Source organism: Cherax quadricarinatus, chromosome 18 (assembly GCF_038502225.1).
Source record: "Cherax quadricarinatus isolate ZL_2023a chromosome 18, ASM3850222v1, whole genome shotgun sequence".
Taxonomy (NCBI): Eukaryota; Metazoa; Arthropoda; class Malacostraca; order Decapoda; family Parastacidae; genus Cherax; species Cherax quadricarinatus.
In genome coordinates this window covers 21,333,856-21,353,890 of record NC_091309.1, presented here as the reverse complement: position 1 = coordinate 21,353,890, position 20,035 = coordinate 21,333,856, and the positions used below count along the sequence as shown (strand labels likewise).

At 49.5% G+C, this 20,035-nt stretch overlaps 1 protein-coding gene across 3 annotated transcripts in view; it reads left to right on the top strand.

Annotated features, from left to right (window-relative positions):
• for (cGMP-dependent protein kinase for) overlaps positions 1 to 20,035 on the top strand; it is a 1,322,775-nt gene that overhangs the window by 822,146 nt on the left and 480,594 nt on the right. The gene's annotated exons all lie outside the window — the stretch shown is intronic.

Below are 20,035 nucleotides of genomic sequence, written 5' to 3'. Positions count from 1 at the left end.
CCACACCCATTCCTCCCGCCCACTTGACCGCCCACCCGCCCGAATTTTCGTTCGTCCGGCTGCCTACCCCCACCCGCATACCTCTTCTACGCTCACAACCTCCTCACCACTTCCTTTCCTCAGGTTTCCACCTCACCCCCCTACCCAATTTATCATCTCTCACACATTTTATCATCCTCCACTCAACTGCTTTTCCTTCTTCCTTTCTCCTCCTCACTCCCTCATCCTTTTCATCCACCTCTTCTCTCCCTCCACCCTTTGTCTTTCGCCAGCTCTTCTATACCTTCAACTGCACTCTCTGGAACGTAGGCGAGAAAGATATAGCATAATCTACTGCTGGAAGATCCTGGAGGGACCGGTCCCAAACTTGCACACCAAAATAACTTGGCAGATGTTGCTAAGTGCGCGACGAGCACACTTAAGAAAGAACTGGATGAGTGTTAGAGGTCCTAGACTTCTCAGCACTCTCCCTCCGTGCATGAGGGGAGGTACCAGCAAACCACTGGCTGTCAAGAGACGACCAGCTATTCAGATCAGCTCCTGCTCGGCCTGGCTGTAGTTTGTATGGTGGACTGCATGTGGCCAGCAATAACAGCCTGGTTGATCACGCGTTGATCCCCGGAAATATCCTCCGGATATCTTTGCTCCTCTTTCTCCATCTTCCTCCACCTTCCCCTTCCATGTCACAGAGTGACATGGGTTACCACTGATCCTGCCTTGCCTCAGAGAATTTCTCTTCCTATCTGTTGCTGTCTTGCAACATTGCATAGCTCCTGACGATGCACGAGAGTGTGAAAGATCTAGAGCTAAAGATTTCCATCCCCACGTGGTTTATTCTGCATATATTACCATGTATATTTCTCTTTTACTTTCTGTCAGGAACAATCAAAGTATCTAGAACAATCTGAATACTATATGACTTATTAATTTAGATGCATATATTGTTGACTTGACGCAAGCAAGAAACCATGACTGCATATTTTCCGGCTCTGATATCTCTCCTGCTTTGAAAAGTGCTGTGAGCACAGACCAAAATTCTAGAAATCCGAGCACAAGGGATTTCAGTATCACCACATTAGCGGGACTTCTATTATTTTAAAACTTCCCATTATACACCCTGTCATTTTTTACTGGCATTTGCTACGTTTGCCTTATTCTGTTCTTTAAATAACAGGCCATCCAACATCATTATTGTGAAGTGTTGTACCTTTCCCTTTCGTTCTGCGAGATAGTTCTTCTGTGTTTTGTATTCTGTGCAGAGTTCTTTATTCTTTCCGTATCTGAGCAAGTGGAATTTATCACCAGTCAGTATCATGGTTTTCTTTGTCCACTAGAAGACCTTGTCCACTGAAAGGCCTCTTTGTCCACTAGAAGACCTTGTCCACTGAAAGGCCTCTTTGTCCACTAGAAGACCTTGTCCACTGAAAGGCCTCTTTGTCCACTGGAAGACCTTGTCCACTGAAAGGCCTCTTTGTCCACTGGAAGACCTTGTCCACTGAAAGGCTTCTTTGTCCACTGGAAGACCTTGTCCACTAGGAAACCTCTTTGTCTACTGGATGACATTTTTGTCCACTGGAAGACCTCTTTGTCCACTGGAAGACCTTGTCTAATGGAAGACCTTTTTGTTCACTGAAAGACCTCCTTGTCCACTGGAAGACCTCTTTGTCTACTGGAAGACCTCTTTGTCTACTGGAAGACCTCTTTGTCTACTGGAAGACCTTGTCCACCAGAAGACCTGTTTATCCACTGGAAGACCTCTTTATCTACTGGAAGACCTCTTTGTCCACTGGAAGACCTCTTTGTCCACTGGAAGACCTCTTTGTCCACTGGAAGGCCTTGTCCATTGGAAGACCTCTTTGTCCACTGGAAGACCTCTTTGTCTACTGGAAGGCCTTGTCCATTGGAAGACCTCTTTGTCCACTGGAAGACCTCTTTGTCCACTGGAAGGCCTTGTCCATTGGAAGACCTCTTTGTCCACTGGAAGACCTCTTTGTCCACTGGAAGGCCTTGTCCATTGGAAGTCCTCTTTGTCCACTGGAAGACCTCTTTGTCTACTGGATGACCTCTTTGTCCACTGGAAGACCTCTTTGTCTACTGGACGACATCTTTGTCCACTGGAAGACTTCTTTGTCTACTGGAAGACCTTGTCCACCGGAAGACCTGTTTATCCACTGGAAGACCTCTTTATCTACTGGAAGACCTCTTTGTCCACTGGAAGACCTCTTTGTCCACTGGAAGGCCTTGTCATTGGAAGACCTCTTTGTCCACTGGAAGACCTCTTTGTCTACTGGATGACCTCTTTGTCCACTAGAAGACCTTGTCTAATGGAAGACCTCTTTGTCTACTGGAAGGCCTCTTTGTCCACTGGAAGATCTCTTTGTCCACTGGAAGGCCTCTTTGTCTACTGGAAGACCTCTTTGTCTACTGGAAGACCTCTTTGTCCACTGGAAGACCTCTTTGTCCACTGGAAGACCTCTTTGTCCACTGGAAGACCTCTTTGTCCACTGGAAGACCTCTTTGTCCACTGGAAGACCTCTTTGTCTACTGGAAGGCCTCTTTGTCCACTGGAAGACCTCTTTGTCTACTGGAAGGCCTCTTTGTCTACTGGAAGACCTCTTTGTCTACTGGATGACTTCTTTGTCAACTGGAAGACCTCTTTGTCTACTGGATGACCTTTTTGTCAACTGGAAGACCTCTTTGTCTACTGGATGACCTCTTTGTCAACTGGAAGACCTCTTTGTCTACTAGATGACCTCTTTGTCTACTGGATGACCTCTTTGTCAACTGGAAGACCTCTTTGTCTACTGGATGACCTCTTTGTCTACTGAAAGACCTCTTTGTCTACTGGATGACCTCTTTGTCAACTGGAAGACCTCTTTGTCTACTGGATGACCTCTTTGTCCACTGGAAGACCTCTTTGTCTACTGGATGACCTCTTTGTCCACTGGAAGACTTCTTTGCCTGCTGGAAGACCTTGTCCACTGGAAGACCTCTTTGCCTGCTGGAAGACCTCTTTGTCTACTGGAAGACCTTGTCCACTGGAAGACCTTGTCCACTGAAAGACCTCTTTGTCCACTGGAAGACCTCTTTATCCACTGAAAGACCTCTTTGTCTACTGGAAGACCTTGTCCATTGAAAGATTTATTTGTCCACTGAAAGTCCTCTTTGTCCACTGGAAGACCTTGTCCACTGCAAGACCTCTTTATCTACTGGAAGACCTCTTTATCCACTGAAAGACCTCTTTGTCTACTGGAAGACCTTGTCCACTGCAAGACCTCTTTATCTACTGGAAGACCTCTTTATCCACTGAAAGACCTCTTTGTCTACTGGAAGACCTTGTCCATTGGAAGACCTCTTTGTCCACTGGAAGTCCTCTTTGTCCACTGGAAGACCTCTTTGGATCTATTTACAGTATCCTGTATCTTTCCCCACCTTTCTCTCACTTCTCCCCACCTCTCCCTCATTTCTCACAGACCTCTCTCTCACTTCGCACCCACCTCTCTCTCTCTCACTTTTCCGCACTTATCCCTCACTTCTCACCCAGCTCTCCCTAACTTCTCCTCCGCCTCTCCCCCACTCCTCCCCCATTCCCATATAAGTATAGGAAGGAAAACTAATACTGTGTATATATAATCAGTGTTTACGCCTCGTCTGACCACTGATCTTAACACACACGTCTGGCAGACCACTGGTCTTAACACACAGGTCTGACAGACCACTGCTCTTAACACACGTCTAACAGACAACTGGTCTTAACACAGGTCTGACAGACCACTGATCTTAACACACGGGTCTGACAGACCACTGATATTAACACACAGGTCTGGCAGACCACTGATCTTAACGCACAGGTCTGAAGACTTAACACACAGGTCTGGCAGACGACTGATTTTCTTAATACACAGGTCTGCCAGACCACTGATCTTAAGACACAGATCTGGCAGGCCACTACCCTTCAAAATTAGGGACGCCAAGCCCATGATGACTCTCTTCAAATCGCTTGTGCTCTTTAGGCTGGAATACTGCTGTACCCTAACGGCCCCCTTCAAGGCTGGCGACATTGCAGACCTGGGGAGTATACAATGAACTTTCACGGCACACATAAGTACGATAAGGCACCTAAACTACTGGGAACGCTTGAAGGCCCTTGATCTGTATTCCCTCGAACGCAGACGAGAGAAATACATGATAATATACACTTGGAGGGATTGGTACCAAACTTGCACACGAAAGTCACTCCCTATGAAAGCAAAAGACTCGGCAGGAGATGTAACATTCCCCCGATGAAAAGCAGGGGCGCCACGAGTACACTGAGAGACAAGACAATAAATGTCCGGGGCCCAAGACTGTTCAGTTGCCTCCCAGCATACATAAGGGGGATTACCAATAGACTCCTGGCTGTCTTCAAGAAGACACTGGACAGGCACCTAAAGTCAGTACCTGACCAACCGGCCTGTGGTTCGTACGGCTTGCGTGCGGCCAGCAGTAACAGCCTGGTTGATCAGACCCTGATCCACCATAAGGCCTGGTCTCAGACCGGGCCGCGGGGGCGTTGACCCCCGAAACCCTCTCCAGTCTGGCAGACCACTACCCTTAACTCAAAGGTCCGACAGACCACTGGTCTTAAGACACAGATTTTGCAGACCACTACCCTTGACTCACAGGTCTGGCAGACCACTACCCTTGACTCACAGGTCTTTCAGACCACTACCCTTGACTCACAGGTCTGTCAGACCACTACTCTTGACTCACAGGTCTGGCAGACCACTACCCTTGACTCACAGGTCTGGCAGACCACTACCCTTGACTCACAGGTCTGTCAGACCACTACTCTTGACTCACAGGTCTGGCAGACCACTACCCTTGACTCACAGGTCTTTCAGACCACTACCCTTGACTCACAGGTCTGTCAGACCACTACTCTTGACTCACAGGTCTGGCAGACCACTACCCTTGACTCACAGGTCTGGCAAAAAAACAATTCCCACTTTCCATATGGGCACTATAAAGGCAGCGTTCTGTAATCTAAATTGACAAAATCTTGATAGGGCCAGCGAGCCGTCAGGAGCAACAGCCTGGTTGACCACGCAAACAGCTGGGCCGGACTCCGGAGGTAGAAGAACTCTCAAAACCCATCAGAGGCACATCAAAGGTGTTAGCACCGTCCTGGGTCTCTTGCAATACAGAGTTACCACCGCGCGTTACAAATGATCATTATCTAGTTCCTGTGTCAGTCTCTTACGAAGTTGTGCAAGAAAGGTATAAAGTACCGACAATATGAAAGTTAAGACACATGTGCAACATCTGGATATCTTTATTGTAGACGTTTCGCCATCCAGTGGCTTTATCAATACAGATTCTAGGACATAATAGGAAGACAGTAGAACTATATACAAAAGATGAGGTAATCAGTCCCACGGCCTTGGAGTTAGTGTTCACAGCATCGTATTGATAAAGCCACTGGATGGCGAAACGTCTACAATAAAGATATCCAGATGTTGCACATGTGTCTTAACTTTCATCTCTTACGAAGTGTTTATGATGCTCGTGAATTATGGTGATATGTCTCTTGATTGCTGTATTCTGGGATACAGTGGTAGGCAGTGTTGATTCAAACTGTTGTATTCTAAGATACAGTGCCAGAGATTGTAGATACAAATGACGTATTGTTGACAGATTGTATATATGTTGGTAGGATTACCCACAATATGTAAAGTAAAAGGACAAGTGCAAATAATGTGACATTTTATTATGGGAACGTTTCGCTCTCCAGGAGCTTTGTCAAGCCGTTACGGCTTCACAAAGCTCCTGAAGAGCGAAACGTTGCCACAATAAAATGTCACATTAATTGCACTTGTGTCCTTTTACTTTACGTATTGGTGACAGTTATGGAAAAAACACAGATGCAAAACAAGCGTTTTACTGGAAGAACGTTTCGTCCTGTGTTCCAGGTCTGCACAGCGAAACGTCATCGTAATAAAAGGTTCGTTTTACAACCTTTGTCTTCAGTTATTCTTCATCCTTCAGTCTGGGCTTATAGTTCAGATTTACCAGGTGACGGTGAAGCACAAAATTTCCTTTGATACCAGAATAAGTTTCAGTATTATCTGCTGAGTTGTTTATGGGTTGCTATGTGAAACACTTCAGGTTGCAGGACGCCACCCCAGCGCAGTTGTCAACAAACGAACAGTCACCGCCACCCACACCCGTCCTTATGCGCATCCTGATTCTTTTAGCGTGGGTGGAGGCATCTAGCGGGTGTGAGCGTGAGATAGTCATGTTTCTCTCTCTCTCTCTCTCTCTCTCTCTCTCTCTCTCTCTCTCTCTCTCTCTCTCTCTCTCTCTCTCTCTCTCTCTCTCGCGAGAGGGAGAGAAATAAATCTGTTGATCTGTACGAAGAATTAGGGGTCCTATAGGACGCAGTGGGCTGTCATGTAGACTTCAGGAGTCCTGTGGGACCGGTAGGATGCTGTGTCTGAAGGAGAGTGTACACAGCCTCACATGTATCCACATGTTTGAATGCTGAGGTCACCTAAAGCCTGTATCACTGTTCCACCTACGTACAGAACTAGGAACCACCACCTAGCAGCTAATTCTACAGGCTAATACGCCAGATGCCACATCAACCTTGCTAATAGCAACAGTCTGATTGAACAGGTAGTCAGCTGAATGGAAATCTCACAGCTGGTAATAGAATCAGTCAGCCTGAGGTGGGAGACTTCAGTAAGGTTATCGCCAAGCATCTCACAAGAATGATGGAGAAAAGAACGGTGGTTTGTAGGGATAGAGGGAGGGTTGGTAGTGGGATGGAAGGTTAGTAGATCGATTAATTGGGGTTAAAATCCTAGCGACCATACGAGGGTCACTAGTGTGTTGCTAGTTCAAGGTCAAAGTCGGACTATTAGTTATTAGTTTCTTGTATGTGCGAGTTATTTGTGTATTGTTCCAGTCACCGTATTGTGTCTTTTTAATCGTTCTGCATATAACATGTTCACCACCAGTCAAGGATACATCTCCCAGCGTATATACACTGAGAGATGTATACCTCTCAGTGTATATATCCGGTTTAAATGGGTTGTAGAACAAGCTTGTATTGAGACAACGTTTCGCTCTGTTTGGAGCCTTATCTAGCTATGCCGCTTAAGGTTGTGATAAACGGTTTAAAAAACCGACAAGTTGAAGATTGAGAAAACGTTTATTGAGGAAACGTTTCCTCAATAAAGATTCCCATATGTTGCATAAGTGTCTCGATCTTCCGCTTAAGGTTCTACAAAGAGCGAAACGTATCAGTAAAAGCTAGTTCTGCAGCGCGGGGTCTTGGTACATGCGACAAGATAAGACTCTGAGGTGGTGAGCAAGGAGTGGCCAGCACACCCAAGTGCTCCTTACCTCACCCGAGCCTGCTGGGTAGACGCTGTAGAAACCATACACTTGCTCCAGTCTCTCTCTCTCTCTCTCTCTCTCTCTCTCTCTCTCTCTCTCTCTCTCTCTCTCTCTCTCTCTCTCTCTCTCTCTCTCTCTCTCTCTCTCTCTCTCTCTCTCTCTCTCTCTCTCTCTCTCTCTCTCTCTCTCTCTCTCTCTCTCTCTCTCTCTCTCTCTCTCTCTCTCTCTCTCACTCTCGACATGAGAAACATTACTAGCAGTCACCTAGATATCGCCCAGAGAATCTTGAGTTTTTTCTAGGCATTTCCCAGATTAGTATGGCTATGATGCTTACACTGACCTGCATGCAGCTAGCACGAACAGTCTGGCTGACTTGGTTGGAGACTGATCCTCCAGAACTATCAACAGGATGCCCCAGCCAGTGCTGCAGCTGCACAAAGTCACATGACTTGCACTGGAGCTTGCAGATGCAATTCCTTCAAGGAAGGTTGCCTTGGTGCTGGTGAAGGGATCGTGGTTCAAGGAATTGGGTCCGTGCTTCTCTTCCTTGGATCAAACCTGATTACCTCTCTTTCACCCAAGGGCTGTATGACCCCCGATGGGTTTAGAGCGTACCAAAGAATGCAGTAATAATAATAATAATAGTAATAACAATAATAATAATAAATTAATAGTAATAAAATTATTATTATTATTATTATTATTATTGTTTATGAAAGGATTATATAATAAGGTAGTGAAATACACCTTAAAGAAGTATTAGCATTAAGGGTCGTGTCTGTAGACGTGTGAGGTACGTGCATGACTGTAGGTGTGTGGACGTGTGAGGTGCGTGCATGACTGTAGGTGTGTGGACGTGTGAGGTGCGTGCATGACTGTAGGTGTGTGGACGTGTGAGGTGCGTGCATGACTGTAGGTGTGTGGACGTGAGGATGCGTGCATGACTGTAGGTGTGTGGACGTGTGAGGTGCGTGCATGACTGTAGGTGTGTGGACGTGTGAGGTGCGTGCATGACTGTAGGTGTGTGGACGTGTGAGGTGCGTGCATGACTGTAGGTGTGTGGACGTGTGAGGTGCGTGCATGACTGTAGGTGTGTGGACGTGTGAGGTGCGTGCATGACTGTAGGTGTGTGGACGTGTGAGGTACGTGCATGACTGTAGGTGTGTGGACGTGTGAGGTGCGTGCATGACTGTAGGTGTGTGGACGTGAGTGCGTGCATGACTGTATGTGTGGACGTGTGAGGTGCGTGCATGACTGTAGGTGTGTGGACGTGTGAGGTGCGTGCATGACTGTAGGTGTGTGGACGTGTGAGGTGCGTGCATGACTGTAGGTGTGTGGACGTGTGAGGTGCGTGCATGACTGTAGGTGGTGGTGGACGTGTGAGGTGCGTGCATGACTGTAGGTGTGTGGACGTGTGAGGTGCGTGCATGACTGTAGGTGTGTGGACGTGTGAGGTGCGTGCATGACTGAGGTGTGTGGACGTGTAGGTGCGTGCATGACTGTAGGTGTGTGGACGTGGAGGTGCGTGCATGACTGTAGGTGTGTGGACGTGTGAGGTGCGTGCATGACTGTAGGTGTGTGGACGTGTGAGGTGCGTGCATGACTGTAGGTTAGTGGAAGTGTGAGGTGCGTGCATGACTGTAGGTGTGTGGACGTGTAGGTGCGTGCATGACTGTAGGTGTGTGGACGTGTGAGGTGCGTGCATGACTGTAGGTGTGTGGACGTGTGAGGTGCGTGCATGACTGTAGGTGTGTGGACGTGTGAGGTGCGTGCATGACTGTAGGTGTGTGGACGTGTGAGGTGCGTGCATGACTGTAGGTGTGTGGACGTGTGAGGTGCGTGCATGACTGTAGGTGTGTGGACGTGTGAGGTACGTGCATGACTGTAGGTGTGTGGACGTGTGAGGTGCGTGCATGACTGTAGGTGTGTGGACGTGTGAGGTGCGTGCATGACTGTAGGTGTGTGGACGTGTGAGGTGCGTGCATGACTGTAGGTGTGGACGTGAGGTGCGTGCATGACTGTAGGTGTGTGGACGTGTGAGGTGCGTGCATGACTGTAGGTGTGTGGACGTGTGAGGTACGTGCATGACTGTAGGTGTGTGGACGTGAGAGGTGCGTGCATGACTGTAGGTGTGTGGACGTGTGAGGTGCGTGCATGACTGTAGGTGTGTGGACGTGTGAGGTGCGTGCATGACTGTAGGTGTGTGGACGTGTGAGGTGCGTGCATGACTGTAGGTGTGTGGACGTGTGAGTCGGGTGCATGACTGTAGGTGTGTGGACGTGTGAGGTGCGTGCATGACTGTAGGTGTGTGGACGTGTGAGGTGCGTGCATGACTGTAGGTGTGTGGACGTGTGAGGTGCGTGCATGACTGTAGGTGTGTGGACGTGTGAGGTGCGTGCATGACTGTGGTAGTGGACGTGTGAGGTGCGTGCATGACTGTAGGTGTGTGGACGTGTGAGGTGCGTGCATGACTGTAGGTGTGTGGACGTGTGAGGTGCGTGCATGACTGTAGGTGTGTGGACGTGTGAGGTGCGTGCATGACTGTAGGTGTGTGGACGTGTGAGGTGCGTGCATGACTGTAGGTGTGTGGACGTGTGAGGTGCGTGCATGACTGTAGGTGTGGACGTGTGAGGTGCGTGCATGACTGTAGGTGTGTGGACGTGTGAGGTGCGTGCATGACTGTAGGTGTGTGGACGTGTGAGGTGCGTGCATGACTGTAGGTGGTGTGGACGTGTGAGGTGCGTGCATGACTGTAGGTGTGTGGACGTGTGAGGTGCGTGCATGACTGTAGGTGTGGACGTGTGAGGTGCGTGCATGACTGTAGGTGTGGACGTGTGAGGTGCGTGCATGACTGTAGGTGTGTGGACGTGAGGTGCGTGCATGACTGTGGTGTGTGGACGTGAGATGCGTGCATGACTGTAGGTGTGTGGACGTGAGAGGTGCGTGCATGACTGGGTAGGTGGTGTGGACGTGAGGTGCGTGCATGACTGTAGGTGGTGTGGACGTGTGAGGTGCGTGCATGACTGCAGTGTGTGGACGTGTGGTGCGTGCATGACTGTAGGTGTGTGGACGTGTAGGTGCGTGCATGACTGTAGGTGTGTGGACGTGTGAGGTGCGTGCATGACTGTAGGTGTGTGGACGTGTGAGGTGCGTGCATGACTGTAGGTGTGTGGACGTGTGAGGTGCGTGCATGACTGTAGGTGTGTGGACGTGTGAGGTGCGTGCATGACTGTAGGTGTGTGGACGTGTGAGGTGCGTGCATGACTGTAGGTGTGTGGACGTGTGAGGTGCGTGCATGACTGTAGGTGTGTGGACGTGTGGTGCGTGCATGACTGTAGGTGTGTGGACGTGTGAGGTGCGTGCATGACTGTAGGTGTGTGGACGTGTGAGGTACGTGCATGACTGTAGGTGTGTGGACGTGTAGGTGCGTGCATGACTGTAGGTGTGTGGACGTGTGAGGTGCGTGCATGACTGTAGGTGTGTGGACGTGTGAGGTGCGTGCATGACTGTAGGTGTGTGGACGTGTGAGGTGCGTGCATGACTGTAGGTGTGTGGACGTGTGAGGTGCGTACATGACTGTATGTGTGGACGTGTGGTGCGTGCATGACTGTAGGTGTGTGGACGTGAGGTGCGTGCATGACTGTAGGTGTGTGGACGTGTGGTGCGTGCATGACTGTAGGTGTGTGGACGTGTAGGTGCGTGCATGACTGTAGGTGTGTGGACGTGTGAAGTGCGTGCATGACTGTAGGGTGTGTGGACGTGTGAGGTGCGTGCATGACTGTAGGTGTGTGGACGTGTGAGGTGCGTGCATGACTGTGGTGTGTGGACGTGTGAGGTACGTGCATGACTGTAGGTGTGTGGACGTGTGAGGTGCGTGCATGACTGTAGGTGTGTGGACGTGTGAGGTACGTGCATGACTGTAGGTGTGTGGACGTGTGAGGTGCGTGCATGACTGTAGGTGTGTGGACGTGTGAGGTGCGTGCATGACTGTAGGTGTGTGGACGTGTGAGGTGCGTGCATGACTGTAGGTGTGTGGACGTGTGAGGTACGTGCATGACTGTAGGTGTGTGGACGTGTGAGGTGCGTGCATGACTGTAGGTGTGTGGACGTGTGAGGTGCGTGCATGACTGTAGGTGTGTGGACGTGTGAGGTGCGTGCATGACTGTAGGTGTGTGGACGTGTGAGGTGCGTGCATGACTGTAGGTGTGTGGACGTGTGAGGTGCGTGCGTGACTGTAGGTGTGTGGACGTGTGAGGTGCGTGCATGACTGTAGGTGTGTGGACGTGTGAGGTGCGTGCGTGACTGTAGGTGTGTGGACGTGTGAGGTGCGTGCATGACTGTAGGTGTGTGGACGTGTGAGGTGCGTGCGTGACTGTAGGTGTGTGGACGTGTGAGGTGCGTGCATGACTGTAGGTGTGTGGACGTGTGAGGTGCGTGCGTGACTGTAGGTGTGTGGACGTGTGAGGTGCGTGCATGACTGTAGGTGTGTGGACGTGTGAGGTGCGTGCATGACTGTAGGTGTGTGGACGTGTGAGGTACGTGCATGACTGTAGGTGTGTGGACGTGTGAGGTACGTGCATGACTGTAGGTGTGTGGACGTGTGAGGTACGTGCATGACTGTAGGTGTGTGGACGTGTGAGGTGCGTGCATTTCTTTTCTCCTGTGCTTGCAGTTTGAGATAGTAGATTCGTTCTCCCTTGCTCATATTGCGTGTTATAGCGTTAATTTTCAACCGGGGGGAGTCATCCACTCCACCGAGTTTGTTCATTCCTCCAGTAAGAAAGAACAGATCCCATGTGGTCTGGTGTGATTCGATTCCTGCTCCAGGAAGATCTATTCTGACTGTGAAGCCACCAGCACCCATCAGTGACTTTGTCATGAACCAAGAATTACTGTATCGAACAGCCGAGTTGGGTACTCCTAGCAGAAGAGTATACCAGTTAGTAATTCCACAGTCACTAGTGAATGTAGCCTTGCAGCTAGTTCACGATGTACCAGGTGTTGCACACCCTGGTATGGATCGTTCAGTAAAACAAGCCAGATTGAAATACTTTTGGCCTCGAATGGCAACTGATATTTCTGAGTATGTTAGGAAATGTAGTGTCTGCATGCAACATAAAGGCAATGCTAATGGTCCTAATCCAATCCAAGTGTATCCAACTACTAGCGAACCTTGGGAAAGAGTTGCGCTAGATTTGTTAACTAATTTCCAATGTTCCCTCCAAGGTAACAAACATCTGTGTGTTATGGTAGACCATTTCACCAGATATTGCGAGTTAGTTCCTATTGCAGATAAGACTGCCGAGACAGTAGCTAAAGCGTTTAAAGAACGCATTATCTGCAGGCATACCACCCCTAAGTCCCTAGTAACAGATAATGGAGGTGAATTCTGTAATGAAATTCTTGAAAATTTGTGTACCTTGTACAAGATCTCTAAATCCACCATTGTTCCTCATCATCCTGCCAGCAATGGGTTAGCGGAACGAACCAATAAGAAAGTACTTGATGTCTTGAGAGCCACTATCAATCCCAACAGTGAAACTTGGGATGAAGTTATACCTGATGTGCAGTGTGCTATAAATTCTGCTTACAATGTTTCTATAGGTGACACTCCACATTATGCATTGTACGGTGTAGATAAACGTTTGCCTTATGAGTTGTTATATTCTAATCCGAAACCAAATTACAACCCTGATGATTTCGTAGCAACTCGTACCAGCTTAGCTCAAAGTGTTTTTAGAAGAATCCGTGAAACACTTCATAAATCAACAGCAGAATTTACAAGAGTCGCAAACACTCGATCAAAGCCATCCAAAATCAAAGTAGGTTCGAGAGTTATGCTGATTAACTTTAACAAAACGTCTGCAATGCCAAAGCTTGATCAAAGGTTTGTTGGTCCTTATCGCGTAGTTGAACATATCACTGGTAATAAGTATAAGGTTAGAGAGATTAGTACTGGTCAGTATAAAGAATCGCATTTGGATCATATGAAGTTAGTATGTGATGATAATGATGTTCCAACCCAGACTAATGTGACAGACTCTGACAATCCTCCTGATCCTGTACTCTCTTCCTCTGATACTCAGTCAGACGATCAACCTGAATGTCGTTATTCCCTACGTACACGACAGGTATTGAGAAATCCTCAAGTATCATTCGTAACTTCCAATTCAGATTTGCCTCAAATTCAGCATGAGTTAGCCAATGCTACAGAATTTGATCCTCCCAGAGAGGACACCCATTCTGCATATGTCAATCACACCCTAGCAGAGTTGGGGTTAAATGTAAATAACCTGTATAGATGAATAATTACAGTATCAACTTATCAGTATTCAAGAATTTTTTTTTGTGTTCATGTTCTCTCCGCATTCTGAGAGTTAACAGTCTAGATTTGCGTGCACCGAATCTGCCTTTCTGTTAAACACTCTTTCTTTGTATATATTCCTTCCTCAGAATCCGTAGATCACATGAATACAGATCGATCGATCAAAATTTTTGTTTTTATCACTTGTAATCTCAATGTTGAGTTCGTTGTTCATTTGTTGAGTTTTAAGTTGTACTATAGTATACCTTGTATTACATTACAGTTTCAGTTACGTAAGCTTTCATTCCAATGTTCTACTTATGTATCTATAATGTTTCATGTTGTGTACTTTGACATTGTATAGAATCAGCCCAAGCCGTATACCTGTCATCTCTAGTTTGTATTAGTTGTATGTCGGGACGACATACGTTAGCGTCGCCGAGCTCTCAGTAGTAGTAACCAGTTACCAGTAACCTGTCCGTTGACTCAACGACCAACCGTCTTGAGTCACGGTCGTTCATATTGTGCTGAGCTGACACTATTTCAAAACACCCACTACGGGGTACTGGCCAGCCGCCTGGTCAGTATTACGAGTGTAACCAAGGAGGTAGGTAACGGCTGCGGGCTCTGTCCACATAACAGTAATAATACGTAATTAACAGCCTACGTGAGTATTTCTACCCTAATCCACGTATCGAACTCCCACATGATAGGTGCGTGCATGACTGTAGGTGTGTGGACGTGTGAGGTGCGTGCATGACTGTAGGTGTGTGGACGTGTGAGGTGCGTGCATGACTGTAGGTGTGTGGACGTGTGAGGTGCGTGCATGACTGTAGGTGTGTGGACGTGTGAGGTGCGTGCATGACTAGGTGTGTGGACGTGTGAGGTGCGTGCATGACTGTAGGTGTGTGGACGTGTGAGGTACGTGCATGACTGTAGGTGTGTGGACGTGTGAGGTGCGTGCATGACTGTAGGTGTGTGGACGTGTGAGGTGCGTGCATGACTGTAGGTGTGTGGACGTGTGAGGTGCGTGCATGACTGTAGGTGTGTGGACGTGTGAGGTGCGTGCATGACTGTAGGTGTGTGGACGTGTGAGGTGCGTGCATGACTGTAGGTGTGTGGACGTGTGAGGTACGTGCATGACTGTAGGTGTGTGGACGTGTGAGGTGCGTGCATGACTGTAGGTGTGTGGACGTGTGAGGTGCGTGCATGACTGTAGGTGTGTGGACGTGTGAGGTGCGTGCATGACTGTAGGTGTGTGGACGTGTGAGGTGCGTGCATGACTGTAGGTGTGTGGACGTGTGAGGTGCGTGCATGACTGTAGGTGTGTGGACGTGTGAGGTGCGTGCATGACTGTAGGTGTGTGGACGTGTGAGGTACGTGCATGACTGTAGGTGTGTGGACGTGTGAGGTGCGTGCATGACTGTAGGTGTGTGGACGTGTGAGGTGCGTGCATGACTGTAGGTGTGTGGACGTGTGAGGTGCGTGCATGACTGTAGGTGTGTAGACGTGTGAGGTGCGTGCATGACTGTAGGTGTGTGGACGTGTGAGGTGCGTGCATGACTAACATTGTCAGTAAGTAGGGATATAATGAGTTGCAATATTCATGTTGTTGCATGGACTGAACATTAACTCAACGAGGTAACACTGCATTGGCACTGGTACCGGTACGACTGGTGGTGTTCTCCGTGTTGTAAGACACTGGTTAATGTACTGGTACGACTGGTGGTGGTGTTCTCCTTGTTACAAGACACTGGTTAATGTACTGGTACGACTGGTGGTGGTATTCGCCGTGTCACAAGACACTGGTTAATGTACTGGCACGACTGGTGGTGTTCTCCGTGTTACAAGACACTGGTTAATGTACTGGTACGACTGGTGGTGGTATTCGCCGTGTCACAAGACACTGGTTAATGTACTGGCACGACTGGTGTTCTCCGTGTTACAAGACACTGGTTAATGTTTAGAAAGACACGTAAGCAAACACTATGACATATTTATTAGAAAACGTTTCGGTCCTGGGACCTTGATCACTTCTAACATACAGAGGTAGAAAGACATTATATATATAGGCGGAGAGTGAGATGTGACGCACGTGACCTGAGGAATGTCATAAGAACATAAGAATGGAGGAACACTGTAGAAGGTCTACTGGCCCATGCGAGGCAGGTCCTTATCAAAACAGCCTCTGCCTATGATGAGGACGGGTAGACGATGAAATCATGTGCTTGCTTCACGCAGGAGGCACCACTAGTGTTTGCTTCACGCAGGAGGCACCACTAGTGTTTGCTTCAGGAAGGAGGCACCACTAGTGTTTGCTTCAGGAAGGAGGCACCACTAGTGTTTGCTTCACGCAGGAGGCACCACTAGTGTTTGTTTCATGCAGGAGGCACCACTAGTGCTTGCTTCACGCATGAGGCACCACTGGTGTTTGCTTCACGCAGGGGGCACCACTAGTGTTTGCTTCACGCAGGGGGCACCTCTAGTGTTTGTTTCATGCAGGAGGCACCACTAGTGCTTGCTTCACGCAGGAGGCACCACTGGTGTTTGCTTCACGCAGGAGGCACCACTAGTGTTTGCTTCACGCAGGAGGCACCACTAGTGCTTGCTTCACGCAGGAGGCACCACTAGTGCTTGCTTCACGCAGGAGGCACCACTGGTGTTTGCTTCATGCAGGAGGCACCACTAGTGCTTGCTTCATGCAGGAGGCACCACTAGTGTTTGCTTCACGCAGGAGGCACCACTAGTGTTTGCTTCATGCAGGAGGCACCACTAGTGTTTGCTTCATGCAGGAGGCACCACTAGTGTTTGTTTCATGCAGGAGGCACCACTAGTGTTTGTTTCATGCAGGAGGCACCACTAGTGTTTGTTTCATGCAGGAGGCACCACTAGTGTTTGTTTCATGCAGGAGGCACCACTAGTGTTTGCTTCACGCAGGAGGCACCACTAGTGTTTGTTTCATGCAGGAGGCACCACTAGTGTTTGTTTCATGCAGGAGGCACCACTAGTGTTTGCTTCATGCAGGAGGCACCACTAGTGTTTGTTTCATGCAGGAGGCACCACTAGTGTTTGTTTCATGCAGGAGGCACCACTAGTGTTTGTTTCATGCAGGAGGCACCACTAGTGTTTGCTTCATACAGGAGGCACCACTAGTGTTTGCTTCATGCAGGAGGCACCACTAGTGTTTGCTTCATGCAGGAGGCACCACTAGTGTTTGTTTCATGCAGGAGGCACCACTAGTGTTTGTTTCATGCAGGAGGCACCACTAGTGTTTGTTTCACGCAGGAGGCACCACTAGTGTTTGCTTCATGCAGGAGGCACCACTAGTGTTTGTTTCATGCAGGAGGCACCACTAGTGTTTGCTTCATGCAGGAGGCACCACTAGTGTTTGTTTCATGCAGGAGGCACCACTAGTGTTTGTTTCATGCAGGAGGCACCACTAGTGTTTGTTTCATGCAGGAGGCACCACTAGTGTTTGTTTCATGCAGGAGGCACCACTAGTGTTTGTTTCATGCAGGAGGCACCACTGGTGTTTGCTTCACGCAGGAGGCACCACTAGTGTTTGTTTCATGCAGGAGGCACCACTAGTGTTTGTTTCATGCAGGAGGCACCACTAGTGTTTGTTTCATGCAGGAGGCACCACTAGTGTTTGTTTCATGCAGGAGGCACCACTAGTGTTTGTTTCATGCAGGAGGCACCACTGGTGTTTGTTTCATGCAGGAGGCACCACTAGTGTTTGCTTCATGCAGGAGGCCCCACTAGTGTTTGTTTCACGCAGGAGGCACCACTAGTGTTTGTTTCATGCAGGAGGCACCACTGGTGTTTGTTTCACGCAGGAGGCACCACTGGTGTTTGCTTCATGCAGGAGGCACCACTAGTGTTTGCTTCACGCAGGAGGCACCACTGGTGTTTGCTTCATGCAGGAGGCACCACTGGTGTTTGTTTCACGCAGGAGGCACCACTAGTGTTTGCTTCATGCAGGAGGCACCACTAGTGTTTGCTTCACGCAGGAGGCACCACTGGTGTTTGCTTCATGCAGGAGGCACCACTAGTGTTTGCTTCACGCAGGAGGCACCACTAGTGCTTGCTTCACGCAGGAGGCACCACTGGTGTTTGCTTCATGCAGGAGGCACCACTAGTGTTTGCTTCATGCAGGAGACACCACTAGTGTTTGCTTTATGCAGGAGGCACCACTAGTGTTTGCTTTATGCAGGAGGCACCACTGGTGTTTGCTTTATGCAGGAGGAACCACTGGTGTTTGCTTCACGCAGGAGGCACCACTAGTGTTTGCTTTATGCAGGAGGCACCACTGGTGTTTGCTTCACGCAGGAGACACCACTAGTGCTTGCTTCACGCAGGAGGCACCAGTGGTGTTTGCTTCACGCAGGAGACACCACTAGTGCTTGCTTCACGCAGGAGGCACCACTAGTGTTTGCTTCACGCAGGAGGCACCACTAGTGTTTGCTTCATGCAGGAGGCACCACTAGTGCTTGCTTCACGCAGGAGGCACCACTGGTGTTTGCTTCACGCAGGAGACACCACTAGTGCTTGCTTCACGCAGGAGGCACCACTAGTGCTTGCTTCACGCAGGAGGCACCACTAGTGTTTGCTTCACGCAGGAGGCACCACTAGTGTTTGCTTCACGCAGGAGGCACCACTAGTGCTTGCTTCAGGAAGGAGGCCCCACTAGTGTTTGCTTCACGCAGGAGGCACCACTAGTGTTTGTTTCATGCAGGAGGCACCACTAGTGCTTGCTTCACGCAGGAGGCACCACTAGTGTTTGCTTCACGCAGGAGGCACCACTAGTGTTTGCTTCAGGAAGGAGGCACCACTAGTGTTTGCTTCACGCAGGAGGCACCACTAGTGCTTGCTTCACGCAGGAGGCACCACTAGTGCTTGCTTCACGCAGGAGGCACCACTAGTGCTTGCTTCATGCAGGAGGCACCACTGGTGTTTGCTTCATGCAGGAGGCACAACTGGTGTTTGCTTTATGCAGGAGGCACCACTGGTGTTTGCTTCATGCAGGAGGCACCACTGGTGTTTGCTTTATGCAGGAGGCACCACTGGTGTTTGCTTCATGCAGGAGGCACCACTAGTGTTTGCTTCATGCAGGAGGCACCACTAGTGCTTGCTTCACGCAGGAGGCACCACTAGTGCTTGCTTCACGCAGGAGGCACCACTAGTGCTTGCTTCACGCAGGAGGCACCACTAGTGCTTGCTTCACGCAGGAGGCACCACTAGTGCTTGCTTCATGCAGGAGGCACCACTGGTGTTTGCTTCATGCAGGAGGCACCACTGGTGTTTGCTTCATGCAGGAGGCACCACTAGTGTTTGCTTCATGCAGGAGACACCACTAGTGCTTGCTTCACGCAGGAGGCACCACTAGTGTTTGCTTCACGCAGGAGGCACCACTAGTGTTTGCTTCACGCAGGAGGCACCACTAGTGTTTGCTTCACGCAGGAGGCACCACTAGTGCTTGCTTCACGCAGGAGGCACCACTGATGTTTGCTTCATGCAGGAGGCACCACTAGTGTTTGCTTCATGCAGGAGGCACCACTAGTGTTTGCTTCACGCAGGAGGCACCACTAGTGTTTGCTTCACGCAGGAGGCACCACTAGTGTTTGCTTCACGCAGGAGGCACCACTAGTGCTTGCTTCACGCAGGAGGCACCACTGGTGTTTGCTTCAGGAAGGAGGCACCACTAGTGTTTGCTTCATGCAGGAGGCACCACTAGTGTTTGCTTCACGCAGGAGGCACCACTAGTGTTTGCTTCACGCAGGAGGCACCACTAGTGTTTGCTTCATGCAGGAGGCACCACTAGTGTTTGCTTCATGCAGGAGGCACCACTAGTGTTTGCTTCATGCAGGAGGCACCACTGGTGTTTGCTTCATGCAGGAGGTACCACTGGTGTTTGCTTCATGCAGGAGGCACCACTGGTGTTTGCTTCATGCAGGAGGCACCACTGGTGTTTGCTTCACCCAGGAGGCATCACTAGTGTTTGCTTCACGCAGGAGGCACTACTAGTGTTTGCTTCATGCAGGAGGCACCACTAGTGTTTGCTTCATGCAGGAGGCACCACTAGTGTTTGCTTCATGCAGGAGGCACCACTAGTGTTTGCTTCATGCAGGAGGCACCACTAGTGCTTGCTTCACGCAGGAGGCACCACTAGTGTTTGCTTCACGCCGGAGGCACCACTGGTGTTTGCTTCACGCAGGAGGCACCACTAGTGTTTGCTTCACGCAGGAGGCACCACTGGTGTTTGCTTCACGCAGGAGGCACCACTAGTGCTTGCTTCACGCAGGAGGCACCACTGGTGTTTGCTTCATGCAGGAGGCACCACTGGTGTTT